The 22,016-nt window shown below is 38.1% G+C and overlaps 1 non-coding gene across 1 annotated transcript; it reads right to left on the bottom strand.

Annotated features, from left to right (window-relative positions):
* Positions 1–20,619: 20,619 nt before the first annotated feature.
* LOC147479640 (small nucleolar RNA R71) lies at positions 20,620–20,723 on the bottom strand. The gene has a single exon (XR_015207087.1). It is a non-coding gene; the product is annotated as a small nucleolar RNA R71 (small nucleolar RNA).
* Between the last annotated feature and the right edge of the window lie 1,293 nt (positions 20,724–22,016).

Here is a 22,016-nt window from a genome sequence, read left to right as displayed (position 1 = left end):
TAACGGAACGGTTCCCAACTTTATCGAGGAAAATAATGGAATTGTTAAATACAAGGACCACGGTAGATCCCATTTGTAAAATACACCATAAGAGAATCCCACACGACGACCACTTTATTAGACCTGGGGGCGAGTGTTAACTTACTCCCGTTTTATTTGTATAAACAAATAGGTCTACAAGAAATGCAACCTACAAATATGACGTTGCAGTTAGCGGACAGGTCTATAAAGTATCCTAAGGGTGTAGTGGAAAACGTGCTTGTTAAGGTTTAGAATTTCTACTATCCTGCAGATTTTGTTATCCTCGATACAGAAGTCGCTAACGACTCTGTACCGATCATCTTAGGGCGGCCTTTCTTGGCAACTGCCAATGCGCTTATAAATTGCCGCGATGGTAAGATGTCCTTATCTTTTGGCCATTTTTACATTTGAGGTAAATGTTTTTAAAATGATGAAACGATTTACGTAATCGTCTATAGATGGGGAGGTTAGCATGATTGAGAGCTTAGCTCAAGATTATTTTAACAACACGTTTCGAAAACCATATGTATAAATTCCTTTCTTTTGGAACTTCAGATTTTGTAAATGACTCCTACTTAGAGGAAGTCAACACCATCCTTGAGTCCACACCAATTGTAGACCGCCCGGTTGCTCCATATATCGAGTATGAAGACTTGCTACCTAAGCAAGTATTCATTACGCAAGATGAGGACCCTGACAAAACATCTATTAACTTTCCTTCCACCCCAGTGCTTAAACCTCTTTCCCCAGAGTTAAAATATATTCAACTTGATCCGGATGGTAGTCATCCGGTAATTATATCTTCTCTGTTATCTAAGGATGAAGAGACACGTTTAATTAGAGTGATTAGGGAACATCGGTCTGCGATTGGTTGGTCCCTAGCCGACATTAAGGGAATTGACCCTAATGTTTGCACTCATCGTATCCATTTGAAGGATACCGCGAAGACTTCTCGTGAACCTCAGCGTCGTTTGAACCCTGCCATGAAAGAGGTGGTTAGGGAAGAAGTCTTACGATTACTCGATGCGGGTATCATATACCCAATCTCTGATAGCAAATGGGTAAGCCCCATTCATGTAGTTCCTAAGAAATCGGGGAGTTACCATGGTGCGAACGGAAAGGGTGACTATGTTGTCACACTAAGTCCTATGAAATGGAGAATCAGTATTGATTCTGACGCGTTTAAATGCTATATGACGAAATGATCACTTTCCTTTACCTTTTATAGATCGGATGCTCGAGCGCCCTAAAATTTGGTCATGTTTTTTATTGTTTTATGGATGGCTACTCAGGCTATTTTCAGATTATTATTGATATTGATGACCAAGAAAAGACTACCTTCACATGTCCCTTTGGAACGTATGCCTATAAACGAATGCCTTTTGGCCTTTGTAATGCTCCCGTACCTTCCAGTGATTGTATGCTTCATATATTTAGTGACATGGTAGAGCGCTTTATGGAAGTTTTCATGGATGATTTTTCTATCTATGGAGATTCCTTCATAGACTGCTTGTCTAACCTGTCTAAGGTTTTGACACGGTGTGAAGAAAAGAGCCTCGTTTTAAATTGGGAAAAGTGTCATTTCATGGTGAAAAAGGGCATAGTACTAGGTCACATTGTATCTAGTGATGGCATCGAAGTAGATAAGGCCAAACTAGATAAGATAGCGACTCTACCTAAACCACGGACTGTCCATGATATTAGAGCCTTTCTAGGCCATGCAGGTTTTTATAGGCGTTTTATTAAAGATTTCTCAAAAATAGCTAGGCCTTTAACTAATCTGCTTTTGAAGGATACAATCTTTGATTTTAATTTTAAGCGTATCTGAGGCTTTTGAAACTTTAAAAGCAGCCCTAAACCTCTGCACCAATTATACTGACCTCCCGATTGGTCTAAACCTTTCGAACTCATGTGTGATGCTAGTGATTATGCGGTTGGTCTTTGTCTTGGGACGTAAACTTGATAATAAGTCCATCGTTATTTATTATGCTAGTAAAACCTTAAACGATGCTCAACGGAATTATACAACTACTGAAAAAGAATTCTTGGCTGTCATTTATGCTTTAGATAAGTTTAGGTCCTTATTTGGTTGGTTCTAAAACTTTAGTTTACACGGACCATGCGACCTTTAGATACCTTCTTGCAAAGAAGGATGCTAAGCGAGATTAATCCGATGGATTCTTCTCTCCCGCAAGAGTTCACATTAGAAATAAAGGACAAAAAAGGGGTCGAAAACGTAGTTGCCGACCACTTATCTAGACTTACAAACGACGATAATAGTGATTCTGAGTCCATACCGGACTTTTTTCCTGATGAGCATCTGTATGTTATTTTTTCAGCACCATGTTATGCTGACATTGTAAATTATTTAGCGGCTGATGTTATGCCTTATAATTGGTCAAGAAATGAACGTAAGAAGTTCTTGGCCAGAGTTAAGTTATACTACTGGGATGAGCCCTACCTTTTTAAGTATTGTGCGGATCAGATTATTCGTCATTGCATTCCCTAGTAGGATTATAATGAAGTTCTATCGTTCTGCCAGGACAAAGAGTGTGGTGGCCATTTTAGTGGAATGAAAACAGCCGCTAAAGTCCTTCAATGTGGATTTTATTGGCCTACCCTTTTTAAGGATGCCCAAGTGCATTGCAAGACGTGTATTCGTTGCCAACAACTTGGGTAATCATGAAGCGTAATATGATGCCATTAAATCCAATCTTGATAGTAGAAATTTTTGACGTTTGGGGCATTGATTTCATGGGTCCCTTCCCTGTTTCCCACGGTTTCATTTATATTCTAGTTGTCGTGGACTACGTGTCTAAATGGATAGAGGCCATGGCTTGCCATAGCAATGACCATAAGACAGTGGTATTTTTTATTAAGGAGTATATTTTCTGTCGTTTTGGCATTCCTAAAGCCATCATTAGTGATGGTGGAACACATTTTTGCAACAGAGTTGTTGCATTATTAGTGAAAAAGTATGGAGTGACACATAAAGTAGCAACTCCTTATCATCCATAAACTAGCGAACAAGTAGAAGTTTCTAATAGGGAAATCAAAAAGATTTTAGAAACAACTGTAAATCCTGATAGGAAAGACTGGTCGAAGCATCTATCGGATGCCTTATGGGCGATAGAACTGCCTTTCAAAACTCCTATAGGTATGTCTCCCTTTAGACTTGTATTTGGGAAACCTTGTCATTTGTTGAATTAGAGAAAGAGCGTGCTCGTGGGCTATAAAAGCCTTAACTTCAATATTGATGAGGCGGTGTCAAACGCCAAGTTGCAATTGAATGAGCTTGAGGAAATCCGTAGCAATTCTTACGATCTCGCGAAAGATTATAAAGCTAACATGAAGCGTGTTCATGATAAGCAAATCTTAGCGCCAAAGAGTTTGTGGTCCGTCAAAAGGTCTTGCTTTACAACTCTCGCCTACATATTTTCCGGGGAAATTAAAACCCGTTGGTCCGGTCCTTTTAAGTTATGAAGTCACCCCTTACGGGGCAATCACCTTGGTAAATCCCAAGGACAACAGTACCTTTCAAGTTAATGGTCAACGGTTAAAACATTTTCACGAAGCCGTCCCCACGATGTAGGAAGTCCTTTTACGGGGACCACATCTATGAGGATCGACCTTTGTCATTTGGTGTACTTTCTTTCACTTCCATATAGTGGTAAGTGCACCATTCAATGTAATCGGGCCCTCCCTATGGAGTGTGTGGTATGAAATCTTTGGATCCTAAATCCACGGTTCATATAATTCACGTTTTCCACTTTTGCATGTTTTCTCGGTTTTTTGAGTCATGTTCCTCTATGGGGTGAATTATGTATTTATTGTTTTTCGTTTTTCTTATAATAAACTAGTATTTCAAAAAATAAAAAAATAAAAAAAAAATAAAAAAAAATTCTAAAATCATAGAAATAGCAATCCAACAAGTCTTGGGAATCGAACTTTAAACGACCCACGTTTAAAACAAATTTTGTGTTTAAATATTTGTTTGAGGGTTGGCAGTCGGTCTTTCCATCCGGATTTCTCGAACTTTCCATTTGTGTTGCTTAGGTCCGTTAGTCGTAGTTCATTCGGGTTGACGTAATCTATAACTTAGATTTCCTTCGTTCGCATAACTTACGTCACACACGCACTTCGAGGCATTTTTCCACCTTCTTATACGTCACCCATGGTTGGAATTGAGTGTTTTACGGATCATTGAATTGGAAATTCTCTACTGATCATTTCCATAACTCATTCACCAAAATCGGACCAAGAAGCGGCGGCAAATTGAATTTGAAATTGCGAAAATATCGGAAAAGTTCGAATTGAATGGGCTTGGGCCCAAACCGCGACGCATCGCGTCACGTCGCGACTCCTTCCTTCCCAAAGCGCCGCAGTTGTTTCTTTTTCCAATCCGCCCGGTTACCAAAGTTTTTTAAACAAAACTTAAACACCAAAATAAAAAATAAAAATAAAAATAAAAAAATAAAAACAAACAAACAAAAAACACACCTATCTACACCGCCCATTGTAACCAACATCCAGGAGTCCTCTCAAACAAAATTTCCACACCACGAAAACAGCCACCAATTCAAGCTTCCAACCTGCCACCGTACCCACCATCGCCACCACCGGTGTTTTAGGTTGTTTTACATCAAACTCGCCTCCTCCAGCGTCTACAAAACCATTGGTTGTTTCAAAAACTTCAATGGCGCTACGACAAAGAATTTTTCCGGAACAAGCATTTAGCCCCGACCGTTTCGCGCCATTCTACACGGCGGAGATGATTAGGAGGGATTGGAATGGACTCTGGTACTCGACTGAGGAGTTCTACCACTTTGATTTGGTAGAACAGTTTTATAAGAAGCGAGAATTGGAGGGGGATAGGATTTTCATTAAGGTAGCAAGAACGAGGAGGGAAGTAACGAGACAGTTGTTGGCTGAGTTGTTAGGCGTTATGCCTGGAAGCAACCTAGAAGGCACCATTCAGGAATCGCAGTATACTGGAGTTCCTGCTTTGATGAAAGATACTGTCGTGGAGGGTGAATACAATACGACTTCTCATTCGTCCGCCTTGATCGAGAACGAGAACCAACCGACCGTAGCTTCGGTGGATTTGGTAGGAACGTCCTCGGGAAAGAAAAAGTCAGCAATATCGGTCTGCAATGTCTGCACATTCTCTGGATTTTGCAAACGAATAAGTATAATTTATGCATCCTCGATTTAATTTTTAATGTGATTAGAGGGAGGGGCGCGAGCATTAGCCTCTTCCCATATTGATCACTAAGATCATGCTCTCATTTAGATTTTGCCGCAAAATCTGCTCCTAATAAGATCAAATTGCATTCTAATGCAAGTATTTATACGGATTGCATCCAAGAGACTTGGCCGTTGTCTGAAGGAAACGTAGTTGAGTTGGTGGATGAAATGGAAGATATGACATGTCTGGAGGAAAATGCATTAGATAGTTGTAATTCTAATTTAGAACGCATGCAAGTGTTGCAAACTGGCTTGCGTTGCGTTTATGGTATTTGTGAAGATATCCGAGAAGGACAGATGGCTCAAGCCATTCCTCATCCCAGGACCAATCTCCATCTCAGGGTCCATCTTCATCACATGGCTAGGTGTTCACCATCAGTTTGTGTTCGCTGTTATTTCATTGTTTTTATTGTTTTATTAGTTGGATTTTAATTTAGTTGTTAAATTTAAATATTAATGTGTTTGTTTTATGTTGTTTGGATTTAAATTTTTATTTAATATAATTGGTTATTTTCGAATTGTGCGTGTTTTTATCATTAATCCCACCTTCCCGAATTGTTTGGGGGTGGTAAAATTTTTACCGAGCATAATTCGTTATATCATCATCTTACGTAAAAGTTGTCCGGAGTAAAGGTTGAGAATTTGGCGATATCGGCATATCTATGATTATGTGTGGTGGTAGCATGAAATCTAGGAGAGTTTAGAAGTTACTATTCTAAATCCAAATTATAAAAGATACCGGGGTTGTTATAAAATAAAAAATATGGTTTGTTTTGTTTTTTCGGGTTTGGAAATTTTCTATTTCGGAAATTGCCTTCAACAATTTGGCAACTTGCCGATTCGTTTTGAAGCTTCAGAACCTATTTAAACTTCCTTCATTCTACACTCACAACCCACACTACACCCCACCATCATCTCTCTCCTTTTACTCCAAGCTTTTTTCTTTTCCTCTTAAACTTACGTTTTCAAGATTTACGGCGCACTGCGCCTCGGTAGAAAGTGCACACTGCACCTATACATTGTCAAAAAATTTACTCAGAGGCTTCTGAGCCCCAAGTTGGCGACTTCGCTTAAACATTGCAACTCGAAAATCATCAGAGTGCACCTGCGCCCAAGTTGAGCGACTTCGCTTCAAACCGTGAAATAAAAACACCCGAAAGCTGCGCACCGCCCTCGTAAACACGAAAATTTCCAATTTTCTGAGGGTTGTTCCAGGATTTTTGGAGCTGTTCCAGAGAGTAGTTTTGAGATGACATCTCCTATAGTCATTCCTGAACAGTCGTTCGAAGACTTGATGGGAACCGATACCTATGGAGTATCGTTAAAAGCCCGATGGATCGTCGATTAGGATAGCGGCATCTTCTGGTGAGTGACGACGATTCTTTTTCACCTCAGCTAACTGAATTTTTCTATAATCATATTACATTCTTTTGTAACCAAGAAGGAGAACAGAAATTCTCCCTTGCAATTAATGACAGGACTAGGAATTCAATAAGAATTTGGTAGCTTTGGTTTGGGATTGCCATTGCGACCCTATGCACACGTGGGGGTATATGACCGATAACTCATACCTCTATGAATATGCATATTTCCATGAGTATTATGGGGGAGGGGTATTTCGTGTCATGGACCAAGACCAATATAACATAGCCTTGGGTAGCCTATTGAATGTTGGCACAACCATGTTATTCATCATGATGAATATTTTAGGGGAATGGCAGTTTACTTCTGCCAATAGTACCGCTGGTGATATTTTCCTTGCTTTAGCTGAGGGACGTCGCCGATATGACATTCCACGAGTTTTAGTGGCTACTCTTAAAAAAGCCCATACCAAGAGGCATAAGTATCTTCTTATGCCTGTTTTGGTTGGCCGCATTATGCGCGGTTGCTTACCGGAATTCTGTACCCAGTTCACGGATTGGAAAAAGGTTAAAATCATGAGACCCACCAATCGCGTGGTCAGATCATTCCGAGCCATGACTTGGCCAGGATGGCAGGTGCAACCACATTTGGTTGCCCCTTACACCCTATCAGACCAAGTAACACTCGAGAGGTTAGCAATGGTTGATGATACATGACGGAAGGCGTGGCAAGTTGTTATGGCATGGTAGGATGCGAAGGAACCTCACTTCTTTATAGAAGAGGAGGATGACGAGTAAACGCTGGAGTGGAGGTAAGTTTTTAGTTTCAGTTAGTGTATGCTTATGTCCCAAGCAATTTAATTATGTTAACCCTATAATGGGTGGAACTCTTATAGAGTTGCGTCAGTTTTTTTATTTCCTATATTAGTATGTTCTAACCTTGTTTTGCAGATGTTCCAGAATTTCGCGCGTTTCCATGGTATTTTTCTACCCTCTTTATTTAAATGCTTTGAGGACAAAGCATGCTTCTTGTTTGGGGGCATAGAAACACGTGTAATTAAGGCATCTGTTAGGATATAGATATGTATAATATGCATTTGTTTTCAAGTTAAAAATTTCAAAAATATAAATAAATAAGTTTATGTTATACACTTAGGAATATTGGTATTGTTTTCTTTTCTATGCTCTTAACAATCTAGAAGTCTCAATAGCTTTTTGCATCAGAATAATTGTTAGAAACTTAGGTTAATATGTAGGTAATAATCTTTATATCTATCTATAAATATATTACATGAGTATCTATGATTGTTATGATGATAAGTTTTACGAAATCTAGGCTAGAGTACTTATTCTACAAATCCTGTGGAGAATATAGCCTAAAGCCTTATATGAAATAAACATTTGAGAAATGACACAAGGGAGAAGTAAAATCGGATAGAGAAATCACAGGTCCACTTGCTTGATCACTATACCATATCCTAAGCGAGAATTTAGGCCCTCTTTGGATCGATATAGCCAGAAATTCAACTCTTATAAAATTATTTTCTGCTAGTCGCCCCTATGAGCCTTTCCTTAGCCTTTCATAAACCGCAAATTCTTTACCCTGTTACAAAAAACAAAACAAAATAAAAAATTCAACTTACCCAATCTAGAATAAGTCTGAGAATAGAATTAGTGAAGAAAGAAGAAGAGAAAAACATGTGTAAACAAAAATTAGTTAGTTGCTTCATAAAAAGAAAAGAAGTTTCCATCCAAGGAAAAGGAAAAAAAATAGAATTAAATAAAAACTCCAAAAATAGAATAAAAGGGAGTCAAAAGCCAAAGAAAAGAAAAAGAAAAATATGGCTAAGGATGGAAACAAAGTATAGAAGCAAAAGAAAATAACAAGGTTTTCTCTAAGTTACATAATATGAAGACTCTATTATCTCAGACTTGTCATTTTGAATATCCATTTCCTTTCTTCTTAAACCATCTCCTAATCCCCGCAACACCTAATAAAGACCTCTAGCTCAATTAGGAATAGGTTAATGTGATAGTAAGTGGCAGATGTGTTTGATCGACTCCGGCTTCCTTGTTTGTCGTTGAGATTGTAAGGTAAAGTGTGCCCACCGCACAATCGGAGTAGTAGCTTAAACTTGAGCGGAAAAATCGAGTGGTTTTGTCTTGACATTTATGTGAGGACCTACTTAAGGACGCTTATTCGAAGTTTTCAAACGAACCGCTAGGCATTTCATAGTATTACTCATAGTATATATATTTGTATCATAGATGATTGATTATTATGCATATATTAGTTTAGGTTTTTGACTTGGTTATTCTTATTCATTTGCTAGTGAGATGTATAGATAGTTGAGACATGAATGAGGAAATAATAGTTTTATTTCTTAGTCGTTATAGTATAGATAAAGTTTGTGAGTACCTTCACTGGAAAACTCTCACGAGGCTATAACTCATCCACTAGGGAATTCCTAGTGGTTTAAGGCCTTGTTGCATATGGTCAATGCAATCACACTCAGCGAAACGAGAATAGTTAGAACTTCATTTTTTGGTCACTTATTCTAATTTCTTATATTTGCTTAAGGACAAGCAAAATGTTGTTTGGGGGTGGTTTGATAAGAGCCCAAAACTGTAGTTTTAAGCCTGTAAGAGTCATACTTTTAGACCAATTATGTGAGTAATAATTAAGAGTTAATACTGATTACGTGTTTTTATGCGTTTCAGGCTTCAAAGTCAATTATGTACAGAAATGTGCCACTTTGATGAGATAAAGGAGCAATGGTTGGTTGCTAAGGAGTTCTGTGATTAAAGGCCAATATTCAAGAAGACAAAGCCTTTCTAAATCCCGGTCAAAGCTGAAAAGTCAAAATCAACGCGGGCAGAAACCGCACACAAAGTCAGCAGAACTTCCGAAAGCCGTATCTTTGGACTCAGACCTCAGAATTGGGTCTACCTTATGTGAAAACGACCGGCTCGGAAAGAGCTTTCCAATGGTCCAAGCCTTGTCCCAATAAGAGGAGCAGAAGTGGACGAAAAGTCTGTCGAAACCAACTGCAGCTGCAGAGGCCTTTTTGGACTGAAAGAATTGGGTCCAAGCCCATGCACCATTTTTGAATCTGAAACATATAAAAACAAAAGCTTAGCTCTTTGTTAATGGTAGCTAGTTAAACCTAAAACTATAGATAATTCTAGATCTAGTTTTCATTAAATAAAATTAAGTTTAGTTCATTTCAATTCTTATTTTAGATTAATCTTTAGAATCATTGTTCTTCATTAGTTTGATAAATAAAATAGCTAGTTTGTCAATTTCAATTTTGTCATTTCAATTTATAGATCTAATTTTAATTCTTGTTGAGTATCATTTATGAGTAGTTAAATTAGATTGAAGTATTGTTAGTTAAATTAGCCAAGTTAGAATTTTGGTATGATGTTTAGTTATAATTCAATGAGAAATAATGGTTTGATGAATCAAGGCTAAAACCTCCATTAGAGGGGTTGATGAAGCCTTGATGAAAACTTAGTTGTATAGTGTAGAGTCGTTGTAGAATCTATTCCATTCTAGAAGGTCGTGTTTCGCCATGAGAATGGGTGGGCGACCTCACATGCTAGTTATAATTGGCAGAGATGCCATGCTAATTAGGGATTAGAACGAGCAATTCTTACCGTAAGAACGTAAGAATTGGATTATAACAGTCTATGCTAGGTGATTAAGTTGGATTCGAGGTGGATTCACTTCCCCTCTAATTCTTTATCTAGATTCACATTTCAGGTATTTCAGAAGCATTACATATATTCAGAAACTTGTCAATTGAATCCACCACGTAGTATAGAAATCCCCTCGTAAATCTCTCACTAGACATAAGACCGATTAGTTAAGTACGAAATCATTCTATGCTAAAGAACTAGGAGTGGAACGAATTTGTTACTCTACTCTATTTCGATAGAATTGAGAGTAGAAAACTTGATATTAATTAGTAAAACAAAGTTTAGCTTACTTACTTTTTGAGTTTCATCGTTCATTTCGTAGGTAAAATTTATTTTTTTACATTTATCAAATGGCGCCGCTGCCGGAGATGAAAAGGAAGATATGACATGTCTGGATGAAAATGCATTAGATAGTTGTAATTCTAATTTAGAACGCATGCAAGTGTTGCAAACTGGCTTACGTTGCGTTTATGGTATTTGTGAAGATATCCGAGATAGACAGATTGTAGTTCGAAACAAACAAACGAACCTTCATACGAGAGTTGAAATGCTCGAAAGGGGTCCGGAAGATATCTTGTCTAACATGGAGACTATGCACCAGCGCCAAGAGGACCACTATATATAGTACTAAAGGTCGAGATGGAAGCACGTGGCTTGCTTCAAATAGAGATGCTACGTCGCATGCCAATCTTGGAGGATTCGGCTCGGACAAGTCCGAGAGGCATGAGCGCTGCCGGAGAGACGATGGCTCAAGTCATTCTTCATCCCGGGACCAATCTCCATCTCGTGGTCCATCTTCATCACATGGCTAGGTGTTCACCATCGGTTTGTGTTATTTGTTATTTCATTGTTTTTATTGTTTTATTAGTTGGATTTTAATTAGGTTGTTAAATTTAAATATTAATGTGTTTGTTTTATGTTGTTTGGATTTAAATTTTTATTTAATATAATTGGTTATTTTCGAATTGTGCGTGTTTTTATCATTAATCCCACCTTCCCGAATTGTTTGGGGGTGATAATATTTATACCGAGCATAATTCTTTATATCATCATCTTCTGTAAAGTTGTCATGGAGTAAAGGTTGAGAATTTGGCCGATATCGGCATATCTATGATTATGTGTGGTGGTAGCATGAAATCTAGGAGAGTTTAGAAGTTACTATTTTAAATCCAGTATAAAAGATACCAGGGTTGTTATAAAATAAAAAATATGGTTTGTTTCCGTTTTCGGGTTTAGAAATTTTCTATTTCCGGAAATTGCCTTAAACAATTTGGCAACTTGCCGATTTGTTTTGGCAGCTCAGAACCTATTTAAACTTCCTTCATTCTATACTCACAACCTACACTACACCCCACCATCATCTCTCACCTTTCACTCCAAGCTTTTCCTTCTTTTTCCTCTTAAACTTCGTTTTTCAAGATTCTTACGAAGACTGCGCGCATATACACCGTGAAGAAATTTTACTCGAGGCGACTGTGCCCAAGTTGAGCGCGACTCGTGCCCAAACTTTGGAACTTCGAAAATCATCGGCGCTTTTGCGCTTTAAGTTAGCGCGACTTCAAACACCGAAACCGAAAATCCAAAACACCCGAGCGCTGCTGCTTGCCAAGTGGAGCGCACTGCGCCGCCGCCCAGTAAACACGAAAATTTCCAATTTTCTGAGGGTTCTTCCAGGATTTTTGGAGCTGTTCCATAGAGTAGTTTTGAGATGACATCTCCTATAGTTATTCCTGAACAGTCGTTCGAAGACTTGATGGGAACCGATACCTATGGAGCATCGTTCCGCGAGCGGATCGTGCAGTTAGGATGGCGGCATCTTCTGGTGAGTGACGACGATTCTTTTTCACCTCAGCTAACTAAATTTTTATATAATCATATTGCATTCTATTGTAACCAAGAAGGAGAACAGAAATTCTCCCTTGCAATTAATGACAGGACTAGGGAATTCAATAAGAATTTGGTAGCTTTGGTTTCGGGATTGCCATTGCCTGACCCTATGCACACGTGGGGGTATATGACCGATAACTCATACCTCTATGAATATGCATATTTCCATGAGTATTATGGGGGAGGGGTATTTCGTGTCATGGATCAAGACCAATATAACATGAGGGTAGCCTATTGCTGAATGTTGGCACAACCATGTTATTCATCATGATGAATATTTTAGGGGAATGGCAGTTTACTTCTACCAATAGTACCACTGGTGACGTTTTCCTTGCTTTAGCTGAGGGAAGTCGCCGATATGACATTCCACGAGTTTTAGTGGCTACTCTTAAAAGAGCCCATATCAGGTTTTGGTTGGCCGCATTATGCGCGGTTGCTTACCGGAATTCTGTACCCAGTTCACGGATTGGAAAAAGGTTGAAATCATGAGACCCACCAATCGCGTGGTCAGATCATTCCGAGCCATTACTTGGCCAGGATGGCAGGTGCAACCACATTTGGTTGCCCCTTACACCCCATCAGACTAAGTAACACTCGAGAGGTTAGCAATGGTTGATGATACATGACGGAAGGCGTGGCAAGTTGTTATGGCATGGCAAGATACGAAGGAACCTCATTTCTTTATAGAAGATGAGGATGACGAGTAAACGCTGGAGTGGAGGTAACTTTTTAGTTTCAGTTAGTGTCTGCTTATGTCCCAAGCAATTTAATTATGTTAACCCCATAATAGGTGGAACTCTTATAGAGTTGCGTCAGTTTTTTTATTTCCTATATTAGTATGTTCTAACCTTGTTTTGGAGATGTTCCAGAATTTCACGCGTTTCCATGGTATTTTTCTACCCTCTTTATTTAAATGCTTTTTGAGGACAAAGCATGCTTCTTGTTTGGGGGCATAGAAACACGTGTAATTAAGGCATCTGTTAGGATATAGATATGTATAATATGCATTTGTTTTCAAGTTAAAAATTTCAAAAATATAAATAAATAAGTTTATGTTATACACTTAGGAATATTGGTATTGTTTTCTTTCTCTATGCTCTTAACAATCTAGAAGTTTCAATGTAGTTTTGCATCGAATAATAATTGTTAGAAACTTAGGTTAATATGTAGGTAATAATCTTTGTATCTATCTATAAATATATTACATGAGTATCAATGATTGTTAGCAAGAAGTTTGAAATCTAGGCTAGAGTACTTATTCTACAAAATCCTGTGAGAATATAGCCTAAAGCCTTTATATGAAATTAAACATTTGAGAAATGTCACAACGGAGAAGTAAAATCCGGATAGAGAAATCACAGGTCCACTTGCTTGATCACTATGCCATATCCTAAGCGAGAATTTAGGCCCTCTTTGGATCGATATAGCCAGAAATTCAACTCTTATGAAATTATTTTCCGCTAGTCGCCCCTCTGAGCCTTTCCTTAGCCTTATATAAACCGCAAATCCTTTACCCTGTTACAAAAACAAAACAAAATAAAAAATTCAACTTACCCAATCTAGAATAAGTCTGAGAATAGAATGAGTGAAGAAAGAAGAAGAGAAAAACATGTGTAAAAAAAAATTAGTTTGTTGCTTCAGAAAAAGAAAAGAAGTTTCCATCCAAGGAAAAGGAAAAAAAATAGAATTAAATAAAAACTCCAAAAAATAGAATAAAAGGGAGTCAAAAGACAAAGAAAAGAAAAAGAAAAAATATGGCTAAGGATGGAAACAAAGTATAGAAGCAAAAAGAAAATAACAAGGTTTTTCTAAGTTACATAATATGAAGACTCTATTATCTCGGACTTGTCATTTTGAATATCCATTTCCTTTCTTCTTAAACCATCTCCTAATCCCGCGAACACCTAATAAAGACCTCTAGCTCAATTAGGAATAGGATAGTGTGATAGTAAGTGGCAGATGTGTTTGATCGACCGGCTTCCTTGTTTGTCATTGAGATTGTAAGATAAAGTGTGCCCAATCGCATTAACCTGGAGCAAAATAAACTTGAGCCGGAAAAATCAAAGAGGTTTTTGTCTTGACATTTATGTGAGGACCTACTTAAGGACGCTTATTCGAAGTTTTTAAACGAACACGCTAGGTATTTCATAGTATTACTCATAGTATATATATTTGTATCATAGATGATTGATTATTATGCATATATTAGTTTAGGTTTTTTACTTGGTTATTCTTATTCATTTGCTAGTGAGATGTATAGATAGTTGAGACATGAATGAGGAAACAATAGTTTTATTTCTTAGTCGTTGTAGCATAGATGAAGGTTGTGAGTACCTTCACTGGAAAACTCTCACGAGGCTATAACTCGTCCACTAGGGAATTCCTAGTGGTTTCAGGCCTTGTTGCATATGGTCAATGCAATCTCACTGAGCGAAACGAGAGTAGTTAGAACTCCATTTTGTGGTCACTTATTCTAATTTCTCATATTTGCTTGAGGACAAGCAAAGTGCTGTTTGGGGGTGGTTTGATAAGAGCTCAAAACTGTAGTTTTAACCCTGTAACAGTCATACTTTTAGACTAATTATGTGAGTAATAATTAAGAGTTAATACCGACACGTGTTTTTATGCGTTTCGTGCTTCAAAGTCAATTATAATGTGAGTAAATGTGCCACTTTGATGAGATAAAGGAGCAATGGTTGGTTGCTAAGGAGTTCTGTGATTAAAGGCCAAGATTCAAGAAGACAAAGCCTTTCTAAAGCCCGGTCAAAGCTGAAAAGTCAAAGTCAACGCGCGTAAACAAAGACACAAAGTCGCCAGAGAACTTCCGAAGGCCGTATCTTTGGACTCAGACCTCGGAATTGGGTCTACCTTATGTCAAAATGACCGGCTCGGAAAGAGCTTTCCAATGGTCCAAGCCTTGGCCAATCAGAAGAGCAGAAGTGGACGAAAAGTCTGTCAAAGCCAACTACAGCTGCAGAGGCCTTTTTGGACTGAAAGAATTGGGTTTTGGGCCTAATTCTCTGGCCCAAAACATGGCTCCAATCCCATGCACGATTTTTGGATCTGAAACATATAAAAACAAAAGCTTAGCTCTTTGTTAATGGTAGCTAGTTAGACCTAAAACTATAGATAATTCTAGATCTAGTTTTCATTAAATAAAATTAAGTTTAGTTCATTTCAATTCTTATTTTAGATTAATCTTTAGAATCATTATTCTTCATTAGTTTGATAAATAAAATAGCTAGTTTGTCAATTTCAATTTTGTCATTTCAATTTATAGATCTAATTTTAATTCTTGTTGAGTATCATTTATGAGTAGTTAAATTAGATTGAAGTATTGTTAGTTAAATTAGCCAAGTTAGAATTTTGGTATGATGTTTAGTTATAATTCAATGAGAAATAATGGTTTGATGAATCAAGGCTAAAACCTCCATTAGAGGGGTTGATGAAGCATTGATGAAAACTTAGTTGTATAGTGTAGAGTCGTTGTAGAATCTATTCCATTCTAGAAGGTCATGTTTCGCTATGAGAATGGGTGGGCGACCTCACATGCTAGTTATAATTGGCAGAGATGCCATGCTAATTAGGGATTAGAACGAGCAATTCTTACCGTAAGAACGTAAGAATTGGATTACAACAGTCTATGCTAGGTGATTAAGTTGGATTCGAGGTGGATTCACTTTCCCTCTAATTCTTTATCTAGATTCACATTTCAAGTATTAAGTAGCATTCGTTATTAAGTAACTTGTCAATTGAATCCACCACGTAGTATAGAATTCCCCTCGTAAATCTCTCACTAGACATAAGACCGATTAGTTAAGTACGAAATCATTCCATGCTAAAGAACTAGGAGTGGAACGAATTTGTTACTCTACTCTATTTCGATAGAATTGAGAGTAGAAAACTTGATATTAATTAGTAAAACAAAGTTTAGTTTACTTACGTTTTAAGTTTCATCGTTCATTTCGTAGGTAAAATTTAGCTTTTTACATTTATCAGAGAATCCTTCCAAGTGGCTGCTATGATTGAGAAATTACCACCATCTTGGAAGGATTTTAAGAACTATCTTAAGCATAAACGCAAAGATTTGAATCTTGAAGAACTGATTGTCTGTCCAAGGATAGAGGAAGATAACCGTCTATCTGAGATGAAGGGTAATGATCCCATGGTGGCAAAAGCCAATGTTGTGGAGGGATCAAGTGCTAAGGGAAAGAGGAAGCACCAAGACAAAGCTCAAGGCGAAGAGAGTAGTACACCTACTAAGTTCAAGGGGAAGTGCTACAACTGTGGGAAGGCTGGACATAAGGCAAGTGAATCTCGCAAGCCAAAGAAGTACAAAAGGCAAAAGACTAAAGCAAATGTGACAATGGATAAGCTTTCTGACAATGTTAATGACATGAACCTATCTGCTATTCTTTCTGAATGTCTCATGATTGGAAATGAAAAGGAATGGTTTCCTCATCACCCATGATGCGAAAGGAGATCTGCTTGCCCCAATTATGGCGGATTAAACAAGGGAATCTTGCATTTTTCTCCCCTTGCCTGTCATCCGATGCATCTAACGGATTAGGTCATTCTTCTCATTTTCCTATGCAGCTTCTTTGGTAGAATGCTTCTTGGTATGAGCTCTTTTTCTGTGTCAAGGGTCGACATCACGTTCCTAGTCGGTTGACTCTGGTTCGGATGTTGTATCCGAGTCCTCATCTGAGTTGCTGTATTCTACCTTAGATGTCTCGCGTCGAGCTGGACCCTCACGCCTTGGGTTCTTTGCACGACCACCTTCTGGAAGGTCGTCATCATCGAGATCGATGAGTGGATCCTTCCCTATGTTAGATTGATACAAATGCCTCAGCAGCTGTACTTCTCATTCAAGATTGCTCCTTTGATGTTCCAGAGCCTGCACTGCCTGGCTTGCCTGAACACACTTTGGGTTGGTGAGGACAACATTCTCACCATTTTGGCGCTCTTTTTGAGCGTTATTCCTGGGGCCTGCACCAGGAATTGCTGGTGCGTCAGAGCTGGTCATAGGTCTTTGGAGGGGGTTGTTTGTGTCGTGGTGACCAACGTTGTCCCCCCTCTTTAGGTGTCTCATGCTCTTCTTCTCTCACAGCGACGTTGCATGTGGTAGTGATAAGAGCCCAAAACTGTAGTTTTAACCCCTTAACAATAATACTTTTAGACCAATTATACGAGTAATAAATAAAAGTTAATGCTGATTACATGTTTTTATATATTCTAGGCATTGGAGTCAAATATGTGCAGAAATGCGCCCCTTTTGCGAGATAAAGGAGCAAGGGTTGGTTGCTAAGAAGTTCTATGATAAAAGGCTAAGATTCAAGGAGAAAAAGCCTTTTTAAAGCCCGGTCAAAGCTGAAACGTCAAAGTCAACGCGGGCAGAAACAGCGCACAAAAGTCAGCAGAACTTCCAAAGGCTGTATCTTTGGACTTAGACCTCGGAATTGGGCCTACCTTACGTCAAAACGACCGTCTCGGAATTGGGCCTACCTTACGTCAAAACGACCGTCTCGGAATGAGATTTCCAATGGTCTAAGTCTTGACCCAATCAGAGGAGAAAAAGTGGACAAAAAGGTTGTTAAAGTCATTTCCAGCTGAAAACCCCTTTGTGGACTGAAGTAATGAGGTTTTGGGTTCGATTTTTCGGCCCAAAACATGTCTCCTCAGCCCATGCATGAATTTGTGGATCTTGTCTCCTCCATATCAAGAGACAAAAGCTTAGCTCTTAAGTTACTTAGTTTTTAATTAGCTTTACTTAGTCTAGATCCAATAGTTAGTTTTAGATCTAGTTAATTAGCATCAAATTAGTGTTTAGAACAAGATTTAGTTTTTAGAATCAATAATTAGTTTGTATTTCAAGTTTTAGTTTCTAATTCAATATTGAATTCATAGATTTAGTTTGTCTTAAATTTATAATTAGTTATTCATAATCTTAGTTCTACATTAATTGTAATTTCAGTTTTAATTCATGTTGATTCTTAGACTAGTTGTTCTATTCGTTTAATCAAGTTTATTTCAAGTTTATTCTAATCAAGTTTAGTTTAATTTAATTATATCTTCCTATTATGGTTTATTGTCAATGAATCCAATGAAACTAGGCTAAAAACTCCATTAGAGGAGGTTAAAGAAGCCATGTGAGGAGGATTGCTTGTTAGAATAGTTGTTATTTAGAATAGAATTTCAAGTTCATTATTATGAGTGTTTAGAGATAAACCTTATAATGAGAGTTTAGAGCCACCATTAAAGAGATTTGTGGTGGAGCTAAACTCTCACACTAGTGGAACATTGATTCGAGAGGACTTAGTATTCACTGGGATTAATATTCGATTCGATGACTAACTAATAGCCAATCGAATTGCATGGTAGAATTTCCCCCCTCTATGTTCTTCCAATTTATTAAATTCACCTTTTAATTGCTTAGTTAAATAAGTTAAATTTATAATTAGTTTTAGTTTAAATAAATCTCAACATAATATTATTCTCACCATTGTTTATTTGTGTTTGATTAATTGAATTCGTTTAATTCTAGAGAGTTAAGAGTGGAACGATTCCGTACTCTATATATAGCATGAATATATATGTGAGAGTGAGAAATAAATAATTAATACCGTAAGAATGAAGTTAGAGTAATCTAGTTTAGTTTTTACGGGTTATCAAATGGCGTCGCTGCCATCTTAATCTCGTTCAAGACAAAAATTCAATTGCTTGAATCCAAGGGGCAATCCCCCATTCTCTACCCACCCACCCTTTTCATTTTTCATTCTTTTTTCTCATATTTTCATTACTGTTCACTGTTTTAAGCATAGGGGCGCACGCCATCCCTTTTGCCTTGTTCAGAGCGCGCTCGCCCTCCCTTGAGCCTACGGAATCACAGTGAAGAATATTGCGGTAAAGGTATTGTTAAATGTCGAAAAATTCTGAAATTTTGCACCCATAATCCTTAAGGTGTTATTGATTTACTGGAATATTTTCAGAATTTTCCTAGTTGTTTTACCTAGTGAAGTAATACGATATTTACAGTGCTGCATTTTAGCTTTCAAACCGTAAGTTCTTGAAAAACAGACGAGTAAGGTTACTTAGGCAGTTCCAAAATTTCTAAACTTTTTATAGGAGTATCTATCATAAGTCAGGAGTTTGAAGTAAAAATTTGATGAGTTTTTTATTTGTTTTAACCTCCTAACTAGTGGAGTGTTTCCAGTGTGTTTCTGCAGTTTTGTAAATACTTAATTTCTGGAATAATAGCCGTTAAGGAGGGTTTGTAGAACTCCAATTGCTCTAAACTTTTTACAGGAAAACCCATAATCTGTCAGGAGTCTCTAGTAAAATTTTGGCGATTTTTGGCTCTGTTTTGATTGGTTAACCATTCAGTTGTTTGTATTGTGTCTGAAAACTGTTTCACAAACGTTAAAGGGCAGTAGAAGGACTTTCATAGATCCGATTGATCTGAAATTTTACAGGCTACTTGATAAACGTCTTAGCAAACTACTGTAAAAATTTCAAAGTTTTTGGAGCATGATAAACTTACTGGACATTGCCAAAGGCAAGAGCGCGACATGCGCCCGTGTCAGGCAAATTGTGAGCGCCCCCCGCGCTCAACTCAATGGAAGTCGCCTCAGGCAAGTGTGCGACCTACGCCCATGTTAGGAAAATTTGGAGCGCACCCTGCGCTGAAGCGCTTGGACCTCGAGTAAGACCAGAGCGCGGGCCCACACCCTACCTAGGCTAATTCGGAGCGCACCCCGCGCCCTCTTGTGTACCAGCCCGATTTTTCACAGGTTAGTTCAAGCTTCCATTTCTTCAAGTTATTCAGTGTTTCTAACATCATACAAACACTGAGATCACGTATACAAGATGTTATTCAAACGCGTAGCAAGGAGGCATTTAGGTACTCCTTCTTCCACTCCTCGCCTCTTCTGTCAGAGGAGTTTTAATTCTAGTATAATCAGGCTTGTTTTTCGTAGACATAAATACCACACGCCTATCTAGAATTTCACACACTATACCTGCATCAATGGCTATAGAACAAGAGACTCCTCTCTCTGATTTTTATAAAACCCTAAACGATGGCCCTAAGTCGTGCATCGTTCTTACAGACCTAGAGGGGGATTTTTGAATTCCCCCAAATATATTTAACTTGTTACCGGTTTTCCATAGTTTAGACCACAAGAAGCCTTATCAACACATGCGTAGGATAGAACAAGTTCTCACTACATTCTATTATCCTAGCGTAAGTCCGGATCAAGTTAAACTTAGGGTGTTTCCATTCACCCCAGCCGACAAGGCGGCATCTTGGTTAACTGCCCAAACGCCAAACTCTGTGGACTTATGGGCTCAACTTGTTCAATTGTTCATGGAACAATTTTACCCACCACTGAAGACAGATGAAATGCTTAAAAAGATTCATTTCTTTCGCCAGAATTCTCATGAATCCTTTTCAGAGGCCTGGAATCGTTTCACTGATCTTCTCATTGAATGCCCGCATCATAATCTTGCGAAAGACACGCTTGTTCGTGCCTTCTTCAAGGGGCTTTTACATCATTATAAGGAGGTTCTAGATATCATGACTAGGGGTAGTTTTCTTAGTAAAGGAGCCTTGGAGGCTTATACATTCTTAGAATATCAATTTAAGAAGAACAATAATTAGGGAGGTAACGACTTTTCCCGCTCCACTCTTTCTTCTTTTGAGGTTAAACCTGATTTCGAGCTTAAAACTCTTATCGATGCCCTCACTAAAAAGGTAGATGCCATCTCTGTTCAACAACAACCCACTCCAGTCATGAACATTAAATATACTCATTGTAATGTTTGTTTTAGTCTTGAGCATTCCGACTTCTATTGTCCTCTTGTCTATGCACAACCACCACCACAACCATCAAATTTCAACTAGTTAACTCAACATCAAGGACAAGGAAACTTAGGTAATCAGAATAGAGGTTTAGTACCCATGACCCAGAACTATCAACATCAAGACATGAATGCTCAACAAGCCTTAATTCCAGTTCAACCATCTACAAACGAAATAGTAGTGACCTTGTTGGAGAAACAAAATCAAATTATGCAACAAAACTCCAACTTGATGAAAGATCAGCATGATCAAAACTCTAATATGATGAAACAAACGATGCAAATGATGCAGTCTTTGTGCCAAAAGGTTATTGACATGTCTCCTAACCAAAATAATAACCAAACAAAGGTGTGTTTCCGTGTCAAGCGATTGCCTAATCCTAAGTCAACAAACACCGCCTTTGAAATAAAAAGTATTCAGTGTAATGGTAATATAACCCTTGGGGACCTACAAGCAGTCACTACCCTTCGTTCAGGGCGAGTAGTTGATAACCAAGTGACTATGCCTAAAGCCTAAAGATCACCCGCAAACTAAAAATGATACCATACCAAACACTATAATAGAAACTGAAGACCCTACAACTGTAGAAGTACCAATTAAACCACAACCAAAAGGGAAAACATTACAAGACCCAATAATAGAGATTGAAGACCCTACGCCAGTAGAGGTTCCAATATGGACACCTAGGTGGAAAATGGCTAAAGATAAAGCACAAACTAATAATATTGTTGACCCTTATGCTAAAAATAGAGATAAACCACCATATCTACAGAGACTAATTGTGTCTAAAAAAAGACGAGAATTTTGATGAGATTAGGAAAATGTTTAAAAATCTAACTATAAACCTACCTTTTCTAGATGCTATAAAAAGTCTACCTGGACACGCTAAGTTTCTAAAAGAGTTGTGCACCAAGAAGAGGAAAACCAACATACCCTAC

Source organism: Coptis chinensis, chromosome 8 (assembly GCF_015680905.1).
Source record: "Coptis chinensis isolate HL-2020 chromosome 8, ASM1568090v1, whole genome shotgun sequence".
In the NCBI taxonomy this organism is placed as follows: Eukaryota; Viridiplantae; Streptophyta; class Magnoliopsida; order Ranunculales; family Ranunculaceae; genus Coptis; species Coptis chinensis.
This window is presented reverse-complemented; position numbering and strand designations above follow the sequence as displayed.